This window comes from Euprymna scolopes, chromosome 46 (assembly GCF_053919585.1).
Source record: "Euprymna scolopes isolate OS-2025 chromosome 46, ASM5391958v1, whole genome shotgun sequence".
In the NCBI taxonomy this organism is placed as follows: Eukaryota; Metazoa; Mollusca; class Cephalopoda; order Sepiida; family Sepiolidae; genus Euprymna; species Euprymna scolopes.
Genome location: NC_136527.1, coordinates 128,934,640 through 128,955,156, shown reverse-complemented (window position 1 = coordinate 128,955,156; position 20,517 = coordinate 128,934,640).

The window sequence follows — 20,517 nt, the reverse complement described above, 5'->3', positions numbered from 1 at the left end:
ATTTATTATTACTGATATTCCTGATGAACTTTCTTGATAAAATTGTCTCTAGGATTGATTAGGATATTGGTGAGGGTTAGGGTTAGGGTTAGCTTTTTTTTCTACATGATTTATTATTACTGATATTCCTGATCAACTTTCTTGATAAAATTGTCTCTAGGATTGATTAGGATATTGGTGAGGGTTAGGGTTAGGGTTAGCTTTTTTTTCTACATGATTTATTATTACTGATATTCCTGATGAACTTTCTTGATAAAATTGTCTCTAGGATTGATTAGGATATTGGTGAGGGTTAGGGTTAGGGTTAGCTTTTTTTTTCTACATGATTTATTATTACTGATATTCCTGATGAACTTTCTTGATAAAATTGTCTCTAGGATTGATTAGGATATTGGTGAGGGTTAGGGTTAGGGTTAGCTTTTTTTTCTACATGATTTATTATTACTGATATTCCTGATCAACTTTCTTGATAAAATTGTCTCTAGGATTGATTAGGATATTGGTGAGGGTTAGGGTTAGGGTTAGCTTTTTTTTTCTACATGATTTATTATTACTGATATTCCTGATGAACTTTCTTGATAAAATTGTCTCTAGGATTGATTAGGATATTGGTGAGGGTTAGGGTTAGGGTTAGCTTTTTTTTCTACATGATTTATTATTACTGATATTCCTGATGAACTTTCTTGATAAAATTGTCTCTAGGATTGATTAGGATATTGGTGAGGGTTAGGGTTAGGGTTAGCTTTTTTTTTCTACATGATTTATTATTACTGATATTCCTGATGAACTTTCTTGATAAAATTGTCTCTAGGATTGATTAGGATATTGGTGAGGGTTAGGGTTAGGGTTAGCTTTTTTTTTCTACATGATTTATTATTACTGATATTCCTGATGAACTTTCTTGATAAAATTGTCTCTAGGATTGATTAGGATATTGGTGAGGGTTAGGGTTAGGGTTAGCTTTTTTTTTCTACATGATTTATTATTACTGATATTCCTGATCAACTTTCTTGATAAAATTGTCTCTAGGATTGATTAGGATTATTGGTGAGGGTTAGGGTTAGCTTTTTTTTCTACATGATTTATTATTACTGATATTCCTGATCAACTTTCTTGATAAAATTGTCTCTAGGATTGATTAGGATATTGGTGATGAGGGTTAGGGTTAGCTTTTTTTTCTACATGATTTATTATTACTGATATTCCTGATGAACTTTCTTGATAAAATTGTCTCTAGGATTGATTAGGATATTGGTGAGGGTTAGGGTTAGGGTTAGCTTTTTTTTCTACATGATTTATTATTACTGATATTCCTGATGAACTTTCTTGATAAAATTGTCTCTAGGATTGATTAGGATATTGGTGAGGGTTAGGGTTAGGGTTAGCTTTTTTTTCTACATGATTTATTATTACTGATATTCCTGATGAACTTTCTTGATAAAATTGTCTCTAGGATTGATTAGGATTATGGTGAGGGTTAGGGTTAGGGTTAGCTTTTTTTTTCTACATGATTTATTATTACTGATATTCCTGATGAACTTTCTTGATAAAATTGTCTCTAGGATTGATTAGGATATTGGTGAGGGTTAGGGTTAGGGTTAGCTTTTTTTTCTACATGATTTATTATTACTGATATTCCTGATGAACTTTCTTGATAAAATTGTCTCTAGGATTGATTAGGATTATTGGTGAGGGTTAGGGTTAGGGTTAGCTTTTTTTTCTACATGATTTATTATTACTGATATTCCTGATGAACTTTCTTGATAAAATTGTCTCTAGGATTGATTAGGATTATTGGTGAGGGTTAGGGTTAGGGTTAGCTTTTTTTTCTACATGATTTATTATTACTGATATTCCTGATGAACTTTCTTGATAAAATTGTCTGTAGGATTGATTAGGATTATTGGTGAGGGTTAGGGTTAGGGTTAGCTTTTTTTTCTACACGATTTATTATTACTGATATTCCTGATGAACTTTCTTGATAAAATTGTCTCTAGGATTGATTAGGATTATTGGTGAGGGTTAGGGTTAGGGTTAGCTTTTTTTTCTACATGATTTATTATTACTGATATTCCTGATGAACTTTCTTGATAAAATTGTCTCTAGGATTGATTAGGATTATTGGTGAGGGTTAGGGTTAGGGTTAGCTTTTTTTTCTACATGATTTATTATTACTGATATTCCTGATGAACTTTCTTGATAAAATTGTCTCTAGGATTGATTAGGATTATGGTGAGGGTTAGGGTTAGGGTTAGCTTTTTTTTCTACATGATTTATTATTACTGATATTCCTGATGAACTTTCTTGATAAAATTGTCTCTAGGATTGATTAGGATATTGGTGAGGGTTAGGGTTAGGGTTAGCTTTTTTTTCTACATGATTTATTATTACTGATATTCCTGATGAACTTTCTTGATAAAATTGTCTCTAGGATTGATTAGGATTATGGTGAGGGTTAGGGTTAGGGTTAGCTTTTTTTTCTACATGATTTATTATTACTGATATTCCTGATGAACTTTCTTGATAAAATTGTCTCTAGGATTGATTAGGATATTGGTGAGGGTTAGGGTTAGGGTTAGCTTTTTTTTCTACATGATTTATTATTACTGATATTCCTGATGAACTTTCTTGATAAAATTGTCTGTAGGATTGATTAGGATTATGGTGAGGGTTAGGGTTAGCTTTTTTTTCTACATGATTTATTATTACTGATATTCCTGATGAACTTTCTTGATAAAATTGTCTCTAGGATTGATTAGGATATTGGTGAGGGTTAGGGTTAGGGTTAGCTTTTTTTTCTACATGATTTATTATTACTGATATTCCTGATGAACTTTCTTGATAAAATTGTCTCTAGGATTGATTAGGATATTGGTGAGGGTTAGGGTTAGGGTTAGCTTTTTTTTTCTACATGATTTATTATTACTGATATTCCTGATGAACTTTCTTGATAAAATTGTCTCTAGGATTGATTAGGATTATGGTGAGGGTTAGGGTTAGGGTTAGCTTTTTTTTCTACATGATTTATTATTACTGATATTCCTGATGAACTTTCTTGATAAAATTGTCTCTAGGATTGATTAGGATATTGGTGAGGGTTAGGGTTAGGGTTAGCTTTTTTTTCTACATGATTTATTATTACTGATATTCCTGATGAACTTTCTTGATAAAATTGTCTCTAGGATTGATTAGGATTATGGTGAGGGTTAGGGTTAGCTTTTTTTTCTACATGATTTATTATTACTGATATTCCTGATGAACTTTCTTGATAAAATTGTCTCTAGGATTGATTAGGATATTGGTGAGGGTTAGGGTTAGGGTTAGCTTTTTTTTCTACATGATTTATTATTACTGATATTCCTGATGAACTTTCTTGATAAAATTGTCTCTAGGATTGATTAGGATTATGGTGAGGGTTAGGGTTAGGGTTAGCTTTTTTTTCTACATGATTTATTATTACTGATATTCCTGATGAACTTTCTTGATAAAATTGTCTCTAGGATTGATTAGGATATTGGTGAGGGTTAGGGTTAGGGTTAGCTTTTTTTTCTACATGATTTATTATTACTGATATTCCTGATGAACTTTCTTGATAAAATTGTCTCTAGGATTGATTAGGATATTGGTGAGGGTTAGGGTTAGGGTTAGCTTTTTTTTCTACATGATTTATTATTACTGATATTCCTGATGAACTTTCTTGATAAAATTGTCTCTAGGATTGATTAGGATTATGGTGAGGGTTAGGGTTAGGTTAGCTTTTTTTTCTACATGATTTATTATTACTGATATTCCTGATGAACTTTCTTGATAAAATTGTCTCTAGGATTGATTAGGATATTGGTGAGGGTTAGGGTTAGGGTTAGCTTTTTTTTCTACATGATTTATTATTACTGATATTCCTGATGAACTTTCTTGATAAAATTGTCTCTAGGATTGATTAGGATATTGGTGAGGGTTAGGGTTAGGGTTAGCTTTTTTTTCTACATGATTTATTATTACTGATATTCCTGATGAACTTTCTTGATAAAATTGTCTCTAGGATTGATTAGGATATTGGTGAGGGTTAGGGTTAGGGTTAGCTTTTTTTTCTACATGATTTATTATTACTGATATTCCTGATGAACTTTCTTGATAAAATTGTCTCTAGGATTGATTAGGATATTGGTGAGGGTTAGGGTTAGGGTTAGCTTTTTTTTCTACATGATTTATTATTACTGATATTCCTGATGAACTTTCTTGATAAAATTGTCTCTAGGATTGATTAGGATATTGGTGAGGGTTAGGGTTAGGGTTAGCTTTTTTTTCTACATGATTTATTATTACTGATATTCCTGATGAACTTTCTTGATAAAATTGTCTCTAGGATTGATTAGGATATTGGTGAGGGTTAGGGTTAGGGTTAGCTTTTTTTTCTACATGATTTATTATTACTGATATTCCTGATGAACTTTCTTGATAAAATTGTCTCTAGGATTGATTAGGATATTGGTGAGGGTTAGGGTTAGGGTTAGCTTTTTTTTCTACATGATTTATTATTACTGATATTCCTGATGAACTTTCTTGATAAAATTGTCTCTAGGATTGATTAGGATATTGGTGAGGGTTAGGGTTAGGGTTAGCTTTTTTTTCTACATGATTTATCATTACTGATATTCCTGATGAACTTTCTTGATAAAATTGTCTCTAGGATTGATTAGGATTATTGGTGAGGGTTAGGGTTAGGGTTAGCTTTTTTTTCTACATGATTTATTATTACTGATATTCCTGATGAACTTTCTTGATAAAATTGTCTCTAGGATTGATTAGGATATTGGTGAGGGTTAGGGTTAGGGTTAGCTTTTTTTTCTACATGATTTATTATTACTGATATTCCTGATGAACTTTCTTGATAAAATTGTCTCTAGGATTGATTAGGATTATGGTGAGGGTTAGGGTTAGGGTTAGCTTTTTTTTCTACATGATTTATTATTACTGATATTCCTGATGAACTTTCTTGATAAAATTGTCTCTAGGATTGATTAGGATTATGGTGAGGGTTAGGGTTAGGGTTAGCTTTTTTTTCTACATGATTTATTATTACTGATATTCCTGATGAACTTTCTTGATAAAATTGTCTCTAGGATTGATTAGGATATTGGTGAGGGTTAGGGTTAGGGTTAGGGTTAGCTTTTTTTTCTACATGATTTATTATTACTGATATTCCTGATGAACTTTCTTGATAAAATTGTCTCTAGGATTGATTAGGATATTGGTGAGGGTTAGGGTTAGGGTTAGCTTTTTTTTCTACATGATTTATTATTACTGATATTCCTGATGAACTTTCTTGATAAAATTGTCTCTAGGATTGATTAGGATTATGGTGAGGGTTAGGGTTAGGGTTAGCTTTTTTTTCTACATGATTTATTATTACTGATATTCCTGATGAACTTTCTTGATAAAATTGTCTCTAGGATTGATTAGGATATTGGTGAGGGTTAGGGTTAGGGTTAGGGTTAGCTTTTTTTTCTACATGATTTATTATTACTGATATTCCTGATGAACTTTCTTGATAAAATTGTCTCTAGGATTGATTAGGATATTGGTGAGGGTTAGGGTTAGGGTTAGCTTTTTTTTCTACATGATTTATTATTACTGATATTCCTGATGAACTTTCTTGATAAAATTGTCTCTAGGATTGATTAGGATTATGGTGAGGGTTAGGGTTAGGGTTAGCTTTTTTTTCTACATGATTTATTATTACTGATATTCCTGATGAACTTTCTTGATAAAATTGTCTCTAGGATTGATTAGGATTATTGGTGAGGGTTAGGGTTAGGGTTAGCTTTTTTTTCTACATGATTTATTATTACTGATATTCCTGATGAACTTTCTTGATAAAATTGTCTCTAGGATTGATTAGGATATTGGTGAGGGTTAGGGTTAGGGTTAGCTTTTTTTTCTACATGATTTATTATTACTGATATTCCTGATGAACTTTCTTGATAAAATGGTCTCTAGGATTGATTAGGATATTGGTGAGGGTTAGGGTTAGCTTTTTTTTCTACATGATTTATTATTACTGATATTCCTGATGAACTTTCTTGATAAAATTGTCTCTAGGATTGATTAGGATATTGGTGAGGGTTAGGGTTAGCTTTTTTTTCTACATGATTTATTATTACTGATATTCCTGATGAACTTTCTTGATAAAATTGTCTCTAGGATTGATTAGGATATTGGTGAGGGTTAAGGTTAGGGTTAGCTTTTTTTTCTACATGATTTATTATTACTGATATTCCTGATGAACTTTCTTGATAAAATTGTCTCTAGGATTGATTAGGATATTGGTGAGGGTTAGGGTTAGGGTTAGCTTTTTTTTCTACATGATTTATTATTACTGATATTCCTGATGAACTTTCTTGATAAAATGGTCTCTAGGATTGATTAGGATATTGGTGAGGGTTAGGGTTAGCTTTTTTTTCTACATGATTTATTATTACTGATATTCCTGATCAACTTTCTTGATAAAATTGTCTCTAGGATTGATTAGGATATTGGTGAGGGTTAGGGTTAGCTTTTTTTTCTACATGATTTATTATTACTGATATTCCTGATGAACTTTCTTGATAAAATTGTCTCTAGGATTGATTAGGATATTGGTGAGGGTTAGGGTTAGCTTTTTTTTCTACATGCTTTATTATTACTGATATTCCTGATGAACTTTCTTGATAAAATTGTCTCTAGGATTGATTAGGATATTGGTGAGGGTTAGGGTTAGCTTTTTTTTCTACATGATTTATTATTACTGATATTCCTGATGAACTTTCTTGATAAAATTGTCTCTAGGATTGATTAGGATATTGGTGAGGGTTAGGGTTAGGGTTAGCTTTTTTTTCTACATGATTTATTATTACTGATATTCCTGATGAACTTTCTTGATAAAATTGTCTCTAGGATTGATTAGGATTATGGTGAGGGTTAGGGTTAGGGTTAGCTTTTTTTTCTACCTGATTTATTATTACTGATATTCCTGATGAACTTTCTTGATAAAATTGTCTCTAGGATTGATTAGGATTATGGTGAGGGTTAGGGTTAGGGTTAGCTTTTTTTTCTACATGATTTATTATTACTGATATTCCTGATGAACTTTCTTGATAAAATTGTCTCTAGGATTGATTAGGATATTGGTGAGGGTTAGGGTTAGGGTTAGGGTTAGCTTTTTTTTCTACATGATTTATTATTACTGATATTCCTGATGAACTTTCTTGATAAAATTGTCTCTAGGATTGATTAGGATATTGGTGAGGGTTAGGGTTAGGGTTAGCTTTTTTTTCTACATGATTTATTATTACTGATATTCCTGATGAACTTTCTTGATAAAATTGTCTCTAGGATTGATTAGGATATTGGTGAGGGTTAGGGTTAGGGTTAGCTTTTTTTTCTACATGATTTATTATTACTGATATTCCTGATGAACTTTCTTGATAAAATTGTCTCTAGGATTGATTAGGATTATGGTGAGGGTTAGGGTTAGGGTTAGCTTTTTTTTCTACATGATTTATTATTACTGATATTCCTGATGAACTTTCTTGATAAAATTGTCTCTAGGATTGATTAGGATTATGGTGAGGGTTAGGGTTAGGGTTAGCTTTTTTTTCTACATGATTTATTATTACTGATATTCCTGATGAACTTTCTTGATAAAATTGTCTCTAGGATTGATTAGGATATTGGTGAGGGTTAGGGTTAGGGTTAGGGTTAGCTTTTTTTTCTACATGATTTATTATTACTGATATTCCTGATGAACTTTCTTGATAAAATTGTCTCTAGGATTGATTAGGATATTGGTGAGGGTTAGGGTTAGGGTTAGCTTTTTTTTCTACATGATTTATTATTACTGATATTCCTGATGAACTTTCTTGATAAAATTGTCTCTAGGATTGATTAGGATATTGGTGAGGGTTAGGGTTAGGGTTAGCTTTTTTTTCTACATGATTTATTATTACTGATATTCCTGATGAACTTTCTTGATAAAATTGTCTCTAGGATTGATTAGGATTATGGTGAGGGTTAGGGTTAGGGTTAGCTTTTTTTTCTACATGATTTATTATTACTGATATTCCTGATGAACTTTCTTGATAAAATTGTCTCTAGGATTGATTAGGATATTGGTGAGGGTTAGGGTTAGGGTTAGGGTTAGCTTTTTTTTCTACATGATTTATTATTACTGATATTCCTGATGAACTTTCTTGATAAAATTGTCTCTAGGATTGATTAGGATATTGGTGAGGGTTAGGGTTAGGGTTAGCTTTTTTTTCTACATGATTTATTATTACTGATATTCCTGATGAACTTTCTTGATAAAATTGTCTCTAGGATTGATTAGGATATTGGTGAGGGTTAGGGTTAGGGTTAGCTTTTTTTTCTACATGATTTATTATTACTGATATTCCTGATGAACTTTCTTGATAAAATTGTCTCTAGGATTGATTAGGATATTGGTGAGGGTTAGGGTTAGGGTTAGGGTTAGCTTTTTTTTCTACATGATTTATTATTACTGATATTCCTGATGAACTTTCTTGATAAAATTGTCTCTAGGATTGATTAGGATATTGGTGAGGGTTAGGGTTAGGGTTAGCTTTTTTTTCTACATGATTTATTATTACTGATATTCCTGATGAACTTTCTTGATAAAATTGTCTCTAGGATTGATTAGGATTATGGTGAGGGTTAGGGTTAGGGTTAGCTTTTTTTTCTACATGATTTATTATTACTGATATTCCTGATGAACTTTCTTGATAAAATTGTCTCTAGGATTGATTAGGATATTGGTGAGGGTTAGGGTTAGGGTTAGGGTTAGCTTTTTTTTCTACATGATTTATTATTACTGATATTCCTGATGAACTTTCTTGATAAAATTGTCTCTAGGATTGATTAGGATATTGGTGAGGGTTAGGGTTAGGGTTAGCTTTTTTTTCTACATGATTTATTATTACTGATATTCCTGATGAACTTTCTTGATAAAATTGTCTCTAGGATTGATTAGGATATTGGTGAGGGTTAGGGTTAGGGTTAGCTTTTTTTTCTACATGATTTATTATTACTGATATTCCTGATGAACTTTCTTGATAAAATTGTCTCTAGGATTGATTAGGATTATGGTGAGGGTTAGGGTTAGGGTTAGCTTTTTTTTCTACATGATTTATTATTACTGATATTCCTGATGAACTTTCTTGATAAAATTGTCTCTAGGATTGATTAGGATATTGGTGAGGGTTAGGGTTAGGGTTAGGGTTAGCTTTTTTTTCTACATGATTTATTATTACTGATATTCCTGATGAACTTTCTTGATAAAATTGTCTCTAGGATTGATTAGGATATTGGTGAGGGTTAGGGTTAGGGTTAGCTTTTTTTTCTACATGATTTATTATTACTGATATTCCTGATGAACTTTCTTGATAAAATTGTCTCTAGGATTGATTAGGATATTGGTGAGGGTTAGGGTTAGGGTTAGCTTTTTTTTCTACATGATTTATTATTACTGATATTCCTGATGAACTTTCTTGATAAAATTGTCTCTAGGATTGATTAGGATATTGGTGAGGGTTAGGGTTAGGGTTAGGGTTAGCTTTTTTTTCTACATGATTTATTATTACTGATATTCCTGATGAACTTTCTTGATAAAATTGTCTCTAGGATTGATTAGGATATTGGTGAGGGTTAGGGTTAGCTTTTTTTTCTACATGATTTATTATTACTGATATTCCTGATCAACTTTCTTGATAAAATTGTCTCTAGGATTGATTAGGATATTGGTGAGGGTTAGGGTTAGCTTTTTTTTCTACATGATTTATTATTACTGATATTCCTGATGAACTTTCTTGATAAAATTGTCTCTAGGATTGATTAGGATATTGGTGAGGGTTAGGGTTAGCTTTTTTTTCTACATGATTTATTATTACTGATATTCCTGATGAACTTTCTTGATAAAATTGTCTCTAGGATTGATTAGGATATTGGTGAGGGTTAGGGTTAGGGTTAGGGTTAGCTTTTTTTTCTACATGATTTATTATTACTGATATTCCTGATGAACTTTCTTGATAAAATTGTCTCTAGGATTGATTAGGATATTGGTGAGGGTTAGGGTTAGGGTTAGGGTTAGCTTTTTTTTCTACATGATTTATTATTACTGATGATCCTGATGAACTTTCTTGATAAAATTGTCTCTAGGATTGATTAGGATTAGGGTTAGGGTTAGGGTTAGCTTTTTTTTCTACATGCTTTATTATTACTGATGATCCTGATTAACTTTCTTGATAAAATTGTCTCTAGGATTGGTTAGGGTTAGGGTTAGGGTTAGGGTTAGGGTTAGCTTTTGTTTCTACATGCTTTATTATTACTGATGATCCTGATTAACTTTCTTGATAAAATTGTCTCTAGGATTGGTTAGGGTTAGGGTTAGGGTTAGGGTTAGCTTTTTTTTCTACATGCTTTATTATTACTGATATTCCTGATTAACTTTCTTGATAAAATTGTCTCTAGGATTGGTTAGGGTTAGGGTTAGGGTTAGGGTTAGGGTTAGCTTTTTTTTCTACATGCTTTATTATTACTGATGATCCTGATTAACTTTCTTGATAAAATTGTCTCTAGGATTGGTTAGGGTTAGGGTTAGGGTTAGGGTTAGCTTTTTTTTCTACATGCTTTATTATTACTGATGATCCTGATTAACTTTCTTGATAAAATTGTCTCTAGGATTGGTTAGGGTTAGGGTTAGGGTTAGGGTTAGCTTTTTTTTCTACATGCTTTATTATTACTGATGATCCTGATTAACTTTCTTGATAAAATTGTCTCTAGGATTGGTTAGGGTTAGGGTTAGGGTTAGGGTTAGGGTTAGCTTTTTTTTCTACATGCTTTATTATTACTGATATTCCTGATTAACTTTCTTGATAAAATTGTCTCTAGGATTGGTTAGGGTTAGGGTTAGGGTTAGGGTTAGGGTTAGCTTTTTTTTCTACATGCTTTATTATTACTGATATTCCTGATTAACTTTCTTGATAAAATTGTCTCTAGGATTGGTTAGGGTTAGGGTTAGGGTTAGGGTTAGCTTTTTTTTCTACATGCTTTATTATTACTGATATTCCTGATTAACTTTCTTGATAAAATTGTCTCTAGGATTGGTTAGGGTTAGGGTTAGGGTTAGGGTTAGGGTTAGCTTTTTTTTCTACATGCTTTATTATTACTGATATTCCTGATTAACTTTCTTGATAAAATTGTCTCTAGGATTGGTTAGGGTTAGGGTTAGGGTTAGGGTTAGCATTTTTTTTCTACATGCTTTATTATTACTGATATTCCTGATTAACTTTCTTGATAAAATTGTCTCTAGGATTGGTTAGGGTTAGGGTTAGGGTTAGGGTTAGCTTTTTTTTCTACATGCTTTATTATTACTGATATTCCTGATTAACTTTCTTGATAAAATTGTCTCTAGGATTGGTTAGGGTTAGGGTTAGGGTTAGGGTTAGCTTTTTTTTCTACATGCTTTATTATTACTGATATTCCTGATTAACTTTCTTGATAAAATTGTCTCTAGGATTGGTTAGGGTTAGGGTTAGGGTTAGGGTTAGGGTTAGCTTTTTTTTCTACATGCTTTATTATTACTGATGATCCTGATTAACTTTCTTGATAAAATTGTCTCTAGGATTGGTTAGGGTTAGGGTTAGGGTTAGGGTTAGGGTTAGCTTTTTTTTCTACATGCTTTATTATTACTGATATTCCTGATTAACTTTCTTGATAAAATTGTCTCTAGGATTGGTTAGGGTTAGGGTTAGGGTTAGGGTTAGGGTTAGCTTTTTTTTCTACATGCTTTATTATTACTGATATTCCTGATTAACTTTCTTGATAAAATTGTCTCTAGGATTGGTTAGGGTTAGGGTTAGGGTTAGGGTTAGCTTTTTTTTCTACATGCTTTATTATTACTGATATTCCTGATTAACTTTCTTGATAAAATTGTCTCTAGGATTGGTTAGGGTTAGGGTTAGGGTTAGGGTTAGCTTTTTTTTCTACATGCTTTATTATTACTGATATTCCTGATTAACTTTCTTGATAAAATTGTCTCTAGGATTGGTTAGGGTTAGGGTTAGGGTTAGGGTTAGCTTTTTTTTCTACATGCTTTATTATTACTGATATTCCTGATTAACTTTCTTGATAAAATTGTCTCTAGGATTGGTTAGGGTTAGTGTTAGGGTTAGGGTTAGCTTTTTTTTCTACATGCTTTATTATTACTGATATTCCTGATTAACTTTCTTGATAAAATTGTCTCTAGGATTGGTTAGGGTTAGGGTTAGGGTTAGGGTTAGGGTTAGCTTTTTTTTCTACATGCTTTATTATTACTGATGATCCTGATTAACTTTCTTGATAAAATTGTCTCTAGGATTGGTTAGAGTTAGGGTTAGGGTTAGGGTTAGCTTTTTTTTCTACATGCTTTATTATTACTGATGATCCTGATGAACTTTCTTGATAAAATTGTCTCTAGGATTGGTTAGGGTTAGGGTTAGGGTTAGGGTTAGCTTTTTTTTCTACATGCTTTATTATTACTGATATTCCTGATTAACTTTCTTGATAAAATTGTCTCTAGGATTGGTTAGGGTTAGGGTTAGGGTTAGGGTTAGCTTTTTTTTCTACATGCTTTATTATTACTGATGATCCTGATTAACTTTCTTGATAAAATTGTCTCTAGGATTGGTTAGGGTTAGGGTTAGGGTTAGGGTTAGCTTTTTTTTCTACATGCTTTATTATTACTGATGATCCTGATTAACTTTCTTGATAAAATTGTCTCTAGGATTGGTTAGGGTTAGGGTTAGGGTTAGGGTTAGCTTTTTTTTCTACATGCTTTATTATTACTGATATTCCTGATTAACTTTCTTGATAAAATTGTCTCTAGGATTGGTTAGGGTTAGGGTTAGGGTTAGGGTTAGCTTTTTTTTCTACATGATTTATTATTACTGATATTCCTGATTAACTTTCTTGATAAAATTGTCTCTAGGATTGGTTAGGGTTAGGGTTAGGGTTAGGGTTAGGGTTAGGGTTAGCTTTTTTTTCTACATGCTTTATTATTACTGATGATCCTGATTAACTTTCTTGATAAAATTGTCTCTAGGATTGGTTAGGGTTAGGGTTAGGGTTAGGGTTAGCTTTTTTTTCTACATGATTTATTATTACTGATATTCCTGATTAACTTTCTTGATAAAATTGTCTCTAGGATTGGTTAGGGTTAGGGTTAGGGTTAGGGTTAGCTTTTTTTTCTACATGATTTATTATTACTGATATTCCTGATTAACTTTCTTGATAAAATTGTCTCTAGGATTGGTTAGGGTTAGGGTTAGGGTTAGGGTTAGGGTTAGGGTTAGCTTTTTTTTCTACATGCTTTATTATTACTGATGATCCTGATTAACTTTCTTGATAAAATTGTCTCTAGGATTGGTTAGGGTTAGGGTTAGGGTTAGGGTTAGCTTTTTTTTCTACATGATTTATTATTACTGATATTCCTGATTAACTTTCTTGATAAAATTGTCTCTAGGATTGGTTAGGGTTAGGGTTAGGGTTAGGGTTAGCTTTTTTTTCTACATGATTTATTATTACTGATATTCCTGATTAACTTTCTTGATAAAATTGTCTCTAGGATTGGTTAGGGTTAGGGTTAGGGTTAGGGTTAGCTTTTTTTTCTACATGATTTATTATTACTGATATTCCTGATTAACTTTCTTGATAAAATTGTCTCTAGGATTGGTTAGGGTTAGGGTTAGGGTTAGGGTTAGGGTTAGGGTTAGCTTTTTTTTCTACATGCTTTATTATTACTGATGATCCTGATTAACTTTCTTGATAAAATTGTCTCTAGGATTGGTTAGGGTTAGGGTTAGGGTTAGGGTTAGCTTTTTTTTCTACATGATTTATTATTACTGATATTCCTGATTAACTTTCTTGATAAAATTGTCTCTAGGATTGGTTAGGGTTAGGGTTAGGGTTAGGGTTAGCTTTTTTTTCTACATGCTTTATTATTACTGATATTCCTGATTAACTTTCTTGATAAAATTGTCTCTAGGATTGGTTAGGGTTAGGGTTAGGGTTAGGGTTAGGGTTAGCTTTTTTTTCTACATGCTTTATTATTACTGATATTCCTGATTAACTTTCTTGATAAAATTGTCTCTAGGATTGGTTAGGGTTAGGGTTAGGGTTAGGGTTAGGGTTAGGGTTAGCTTTTTTTTCTACATGATTTATTATTACTGATGATCCTGATTAACTTTCTTGATAAAATTGTCTCTAGGATTGGTTAGGGTTAGGGTTAGGGTTAGGGTTAGGGTTAGGGTTAGCTTTTTTTTCTACATGATTTATTATTACTGATATTCCTGATTAACTTTCTTGATAAAATTGTCTCTAGGATTGGTTAGGGTTAGGGTTAGGGTTAGGGTTAGGGTTAGGGTTAGCTTTTTTTTCTACATGATTTATTATTACTGATGATCCTGATTAACTTTCTTGATAAAATTGTCTCTAGGATTGGTTAGGGTTAGGGTTAGGGTTAGGGTTAGCTTTTTTTTCTACATGCTTTATTATTACTGATATTCCTGATTAACTTTCTTGATAAAATTGTCTCTAGGATTGGTTAGGGTTAGGGTTAGGGTTAGGGTTAGGGTTAGGGTTAGCTTTTTTTTCTACATGCTTTATTATTACTGATGATCCTGATTAACTTTCTTGATAAAATTGTCTCTAGGATTGATTAGGGTTAGGGTTAGGGTTAGGGTTAGCTTTTTTTTCTACATGATTTATTATTACTGATGATCCTGATTAACTTTCTTGATAAAATTGTCTCTAGGATTGGTTAGGGTTAGGGTTAGGGTTAGGGTTAGCTTTTTTTTCTACATGCTTTATTATTACTGATATTCCTGATTAACTTTCTTGATAAAATTGTCTCTAGGATTGGTTAGGGTTAGGGTTAGGGTTAGGGTTAGGGTTAGGGTTAGCTTTTTTTTCTACATGCTTTATTATTACTGATGATCCTGATTAACTTTCTTGATAAAATTGTCTCTAGGATTGGTTAGGGTTAGGGTTAGGGTTAGGGTTAGCTTTTTTTTCTACATGCTTTATTATTACTGATGATCCTGATTAACTTTCTTGATAAAATTGTCTCTAGGATTGATTAGGGTTAGGGTTAGGGTTAGGGTTAGCTTTTTTTTCTACATGCTTTATTATTACTGATATTCCTGATTAACTTTCTTGATAAAATTGTCTCTAGGATTGGTTAGGGTTAGGGTTAGGGTTAGGGTTAGCTTTTTTTTCTACATGCTTTATTATTACTGATATTCCTGATTAACTTTCTTGATAAAATTGTCTCTAGGATTGGTTAGGGTTAGGGTTAGGGTTAGGGTTAGGGTTAGGGTTAGGGTTAGCTTTTTTTCTACATGCTTTATTATTACTGATGATCCTGATTAACTTTCTTGATAAAATTGTCTCTAGGATTGGTTAGGGTTAGGGTTAGGGTTAGGGTTAGGGTTAGCTTTTTTTTCTACATGCTTTATTATTACTGATATTCCTGATTAACTTTCTTGATAAAATTGTCTCTAGGATTGGTTAGGGTTAGGGTTAGGGTTAGGGTTAGCTTTTTTTTCTACATGCTTTATTATTACTGATATTCCTGATTAACTTTCTTGATAAAATTGTCTCTAGGATTGGTTAGGGTTAGGGTTAGGGTTAGGGTTAGGGTTAGGGTTAGGGTTAGCTTTTTTTTCTACATGCTTTATTATTACTGATGATCCTGATTAACTTTCTTGATAAAATTGTCTCTAGGATTGGTTAGGGTTAGGGTTAGGGTTAGGGTTAGGGTTAGGGTTAGCTTTTTTTTCTACATGCTTTATTATTACTGATATTCCTGATTAACTTTCTTGATAAAATTGTCTCTAGGATTGGTTAGGGTTAGGGTTAGGGTTAGGGTTAGCTTTTTTTTCTACATGCTTTATTATTACTGATATTCCTGATTAACTTTCTTGATAAAATTGTCTCTAGGATTGGTTAGGGTTAGGGTTAGGGTTAGGGTTAGGGTTAGGGTTAGGGTTAGCTTTTTTTTGTACATGCTTTATTATTCCTGATATTCCTGATCAACTTTCTTGATAAAATTGTCTCTAGGATTGGTTAGGGTTAGGGTTAGGGGTTAGGGTTAGCTTTTTTTTGTACATGCTTTATTATTCCTGATATTCCTGATCAACTTTCTTGATAAAATTGTCTCTAGGATTGGTTAGGGTTAGGGTTAGGGTTAGGGTTAGCTTTTTTTTGTACATGCTCTATTATTACTGATATTCCTGATCAACTTTCTCGATAAAATTGTCTCTAGGATTGTTTAGGGTTAGGGTTAGGGTTAGGGTTAGGGTTAGGGTTAGCTTTTTTTTGTACATGCTTTATTATTACTGATATTCCTGATCAACTTTCTTGATAAAATTGTCTCTAGGATTGGTTAGGGTTAGGGTTAGGGTTAGGGTTAGGGTTAGGGTTAGGGTTAGCTTTTTTTTGTACATGCTTTATTATTCCTGATATTCCTGATCAACTTTCTTGATAAAATTGTCTCTAGGATTGTTTAGGGTTAGGGTTAGGGTTAGGGTTAGGGTTAGGGTTAGCTTTTTTTTGTACATGCTCTATTATTACTGATATTCCTGATCAACTTTCTTGATAAAATTGTCTCTAGGATTGTTTAGGGTTAGGGTTAGGGTTAGGGTTAGGGTTAGCTTTTTTTTGTACATGCTCTATTATTACTGATATTCCTGATCAACTTTCTTGATAAAATTGTCTCTAGGATTGGTTAGGGTTAGGGTTAGGGTTAGCTTTTTTTTGTACATGCTTTATTATTCTGATATTCCTGATCAACTTTCTTTATAAAATGTCTAGGATTTTGGTTAGGGTTAGGGTTAGGGTTAGCTTTTTTTTGTACATGCTTTATTATTACTGATATTCCTGATCAACTTTCTTTATAAAATTGTCTCTAGGATTGATTAGGGTTAGGGTTAGGGTTAGGGTTAGGGTTAGGGTTAGCTTTTTTTTGTACATGCTTTATTATTACTGATATTCCTGATCAACTTTCTTTATAAAATTGTCTCTAGGATTGGTTAGGGTTAGGGTTAGGGTTAGGGTTAGGGTTAGGGTTAGCTTTTTTTTGTACATGCTCTATTATTACTGATATTCCTGATCAACTTTCTTGATAAAATTGTCTCTAGGATTGGTTAGGGTTAGGGTTAGGGTTAGGGTTAGGGTTAGGGTTAGCTTTTTTTCTACATGCTTTATTATTCCTGATATTCCTGATCAACTTTCTTGATAAAATTGTCTCTAGGATTGGTTAGGGTTAGGGTTAGGGTTAGGGTTAGGGTTAGCTTTTTTTTGTACATGCTTCTATTATTACTGATATTCCTGATCAACTTTCTCGATAAAATTGTCTCTAGGATTGTTTAGGGTTAGGGTTAGGGTTAGGGTTAGGGTTAGGGTTAGCTTTTTTTTGTACATGCTTTATTATTACTGATATTCCTGATCAACTTTCTTGATAAAATTGTCTCTAGGATTGTTTAGGGTTAGGGTTAGGGTTAGGGTTAGGGTTAGGGTTAGGGTTAGCTTTTTTTTGTACATGCTTTATTATTACTGATATTCCTGATCAACTTTCTTGATAAAATTGTCTCTAGGATTGGTTAGGGTTAGGGTTAGGGTTAGGGTTAGGGTTAGCTTTTTTTTGTACATGCTCTATTATTACTGATATTCCTGATCAACTTTCTTGATAAAATTGTCTCTAGGATTGGTTAGGGTTAGGGTTAGGGTTAGGGTTAGCTTTTTTTTGTACATGCTTTATTATTACTGATATTCCTGATCAACTTTCTTTATAAAATTGTCTCTAGGATTGGTTAGGGTTAGGGTTAGGGTTAGGGTTAGCTTTTTTTTGTACATGCTTTATTATTACTGATATTCCTGATCAACTTTCTTTATAAAATTGTCTCTAGGATTGATTAGGGTTAGGGTTAGGGTTAGGGTTAGGGTTAGGGTTAGCTTTTTTTTGTACATGCTTTATTATTCCTGATATTCCTGATCAACTTTCTTGATAAAATTGTCTCTAGGATTGGTTAGGGTTAGGGTTAGGGGTTAGGGTTAGGGTTAGGGTTAGGGTTAGCTTTTTTTTGTACATGCTTGATTATTACTGATATTCCTGATCAACTTTCTTGATAAAATTGTCTCTAGGATTGATTAGGGTTAGGGTTAGGGTTAGGGTTAGCTTTTTTTTGTACATGCTTTATTATTACTGATATTCCTGATCAACTTTCTTGATAAAATTGTCTCTAGGATTGGTTAGGGTTAGGGTTAGGGTTAGGGTTAGGGTTAGGGTTAGCTTTTTTTTGTACATGCTTTATTATTACTGATATTCCTGATCAACTTTCTTGATAAAATTGTCTCTAGGATTGATTAGGGTTAGGGTTAGGGTTAGGGTTAGGGTTAGCTTTTTTTTGTACATGCTTGATTATTACTGATATTCCTGATCAACTTTCTTGATAAAATTGTCTCTAGGATTGATTAGGGTTAGGGTTAGGGTTAGGGTTAGGGTTAGCTTTTTTTTGTACATGCTTTATTATTACTGATATTCCTGATCAACTTTCTTGATAAAATTGTCTCTAGGATTGGTTAGGGTTAGGGTTAGGGTTAGGGTTAGGGTTAGGGTTAGCTTTTTTTTGTACATGCTTGATTATTACTGATATTCCTGATCAACTTTCTTGATAAAATTGTCTCTAGGATTGATTAGGGTTAGGGTTAGGGTTAGGGTTAGGGTTAGCTTTTTTTTGTACATGCTTTATTATTACTGATATTCCTGATCAACTTTCTTGATAAAATTGTCTCTAGGATTGGTTAGGGTTAGGGTTAGGGTTAGGGTTAGGGTTAGGGTTAGCTTTTTTTTGTACATGCTTTATTATTACTGATATTCCTGATCAACTTTCTTGATAAAATTGTCTCTAGGATTGGTTAGGGTTAGGGTTAGGGTTAGGGTTAGGGTTAGGGTTAGCTTTTTTTTGTACATGCTTTATTATTACTGATATTCCTGATCAACTTTCTTGATAAAATTGTCTCTAGGATTGGTTAGGGTTAGGGTTAGGGTTAGGGTTAGGGTTAGGGTTAGCTTTTTTTTGTACATGCTTGATTATTACTGATATTCCTGATCAACTTTCTTGATAAAATTGTCTCTAGGATTGGTTAGGGTTAGGGTTAGGGTTAGGGTTAGGGTTAGGGTTAGCTTTTTTTTGTACATGCTTGATTATTACTGATATTCCTGATCAACTTTCTTGATAAAATTGTCTCTAGGATTGGTTAGGGTTAGGGTTAGGGTTAGGGTTAGGGTTAGCTTTTTTTTGTACATGCTTTATTATTACTGATATTCCTGATCAACTTTCTTGATAAAATTGTCTCTAGGATTGGTTAGGGTTAGGGTTAGGGTTAGGGTTAGGGTTAGGGTTAGCTTTTTTTTGTACATGCTTGATTATTACTGATATTCCTGATCAACTTTCTTGATAAAATTGTCTCTAGGATTGATTAGGGTTAGGGTTAGGGTTAGGGTTAGGGTTAGCTTTTTTTTGTACATGCTTTATTATTACTGATATTCCTGATCAACTTTCTTGATAAAATTGTCTCTAGGATTGGTTAGGGTTAGGGTTAGGGTTAGGGTTAGGGTTAGGGTTAGCTTTTTTTTGTACATGCTTGATTATTACTGATATTCCTGATCAACTTTCTTGATAAAATTGTCTCTAGGATTGATTAGGGTTAGGGTTAGGGTTAGGGTTAGGGTTAGCTTTTTTTTGTACATGCTTTATTATTACTGATATTCCTGATCAACTTTCTTGATAAAATTGTCTCTAGGATTGGTTAGGGTTAGGGTTAGGGTTAGGGTTAGGGTTAGGGTTAGCTTTTTTTTGTACATGCTTTATTATTACTGATATTCCTGATCAACTTTCTTGATAAAATTGTCTCTAGGATTGGTTAGGGTTAGGGTTAGGGTTAGGGTTAGGGTTAGGGTTAGCTTTTTTTTGTACATGCTTTATTATTACTGATATTCCTGATCAACTTTCTTGATAAAATTGTCTCTAGGATTGGTTAGGGTTAGGGTTAGGGTTAGGGTTAGGGTTAGGGTTAGCTTTTTTTTGTACATGCTTGATTATTACTGATATTCCTGATCAACTTTCTTGATAAAATTGTCTCTAGGATTGGTTAGGGTTAGGGTTAGGGTTAGGGTTAGGGTTAGCTTTTTTTTGTACATGCTTTATTATTACTGATATTCCTGATCAACTTTCTTGATAAAATTGTCTCTAGGATTGGTTAGGGTTAGGGTTAGGGTTAGGGTTAGGGTTAGGGTTAGCTTTTTTTTGTACATGCTTGATTATTACTGATATTCCTGATCAACTTTCTTGATAAAATTGTCTCTAGGATTGGTTAGGGTTAGGGTTAGGGTTAGGGTTAGGGTTAGCTTTTTTTTGTACATGCTTT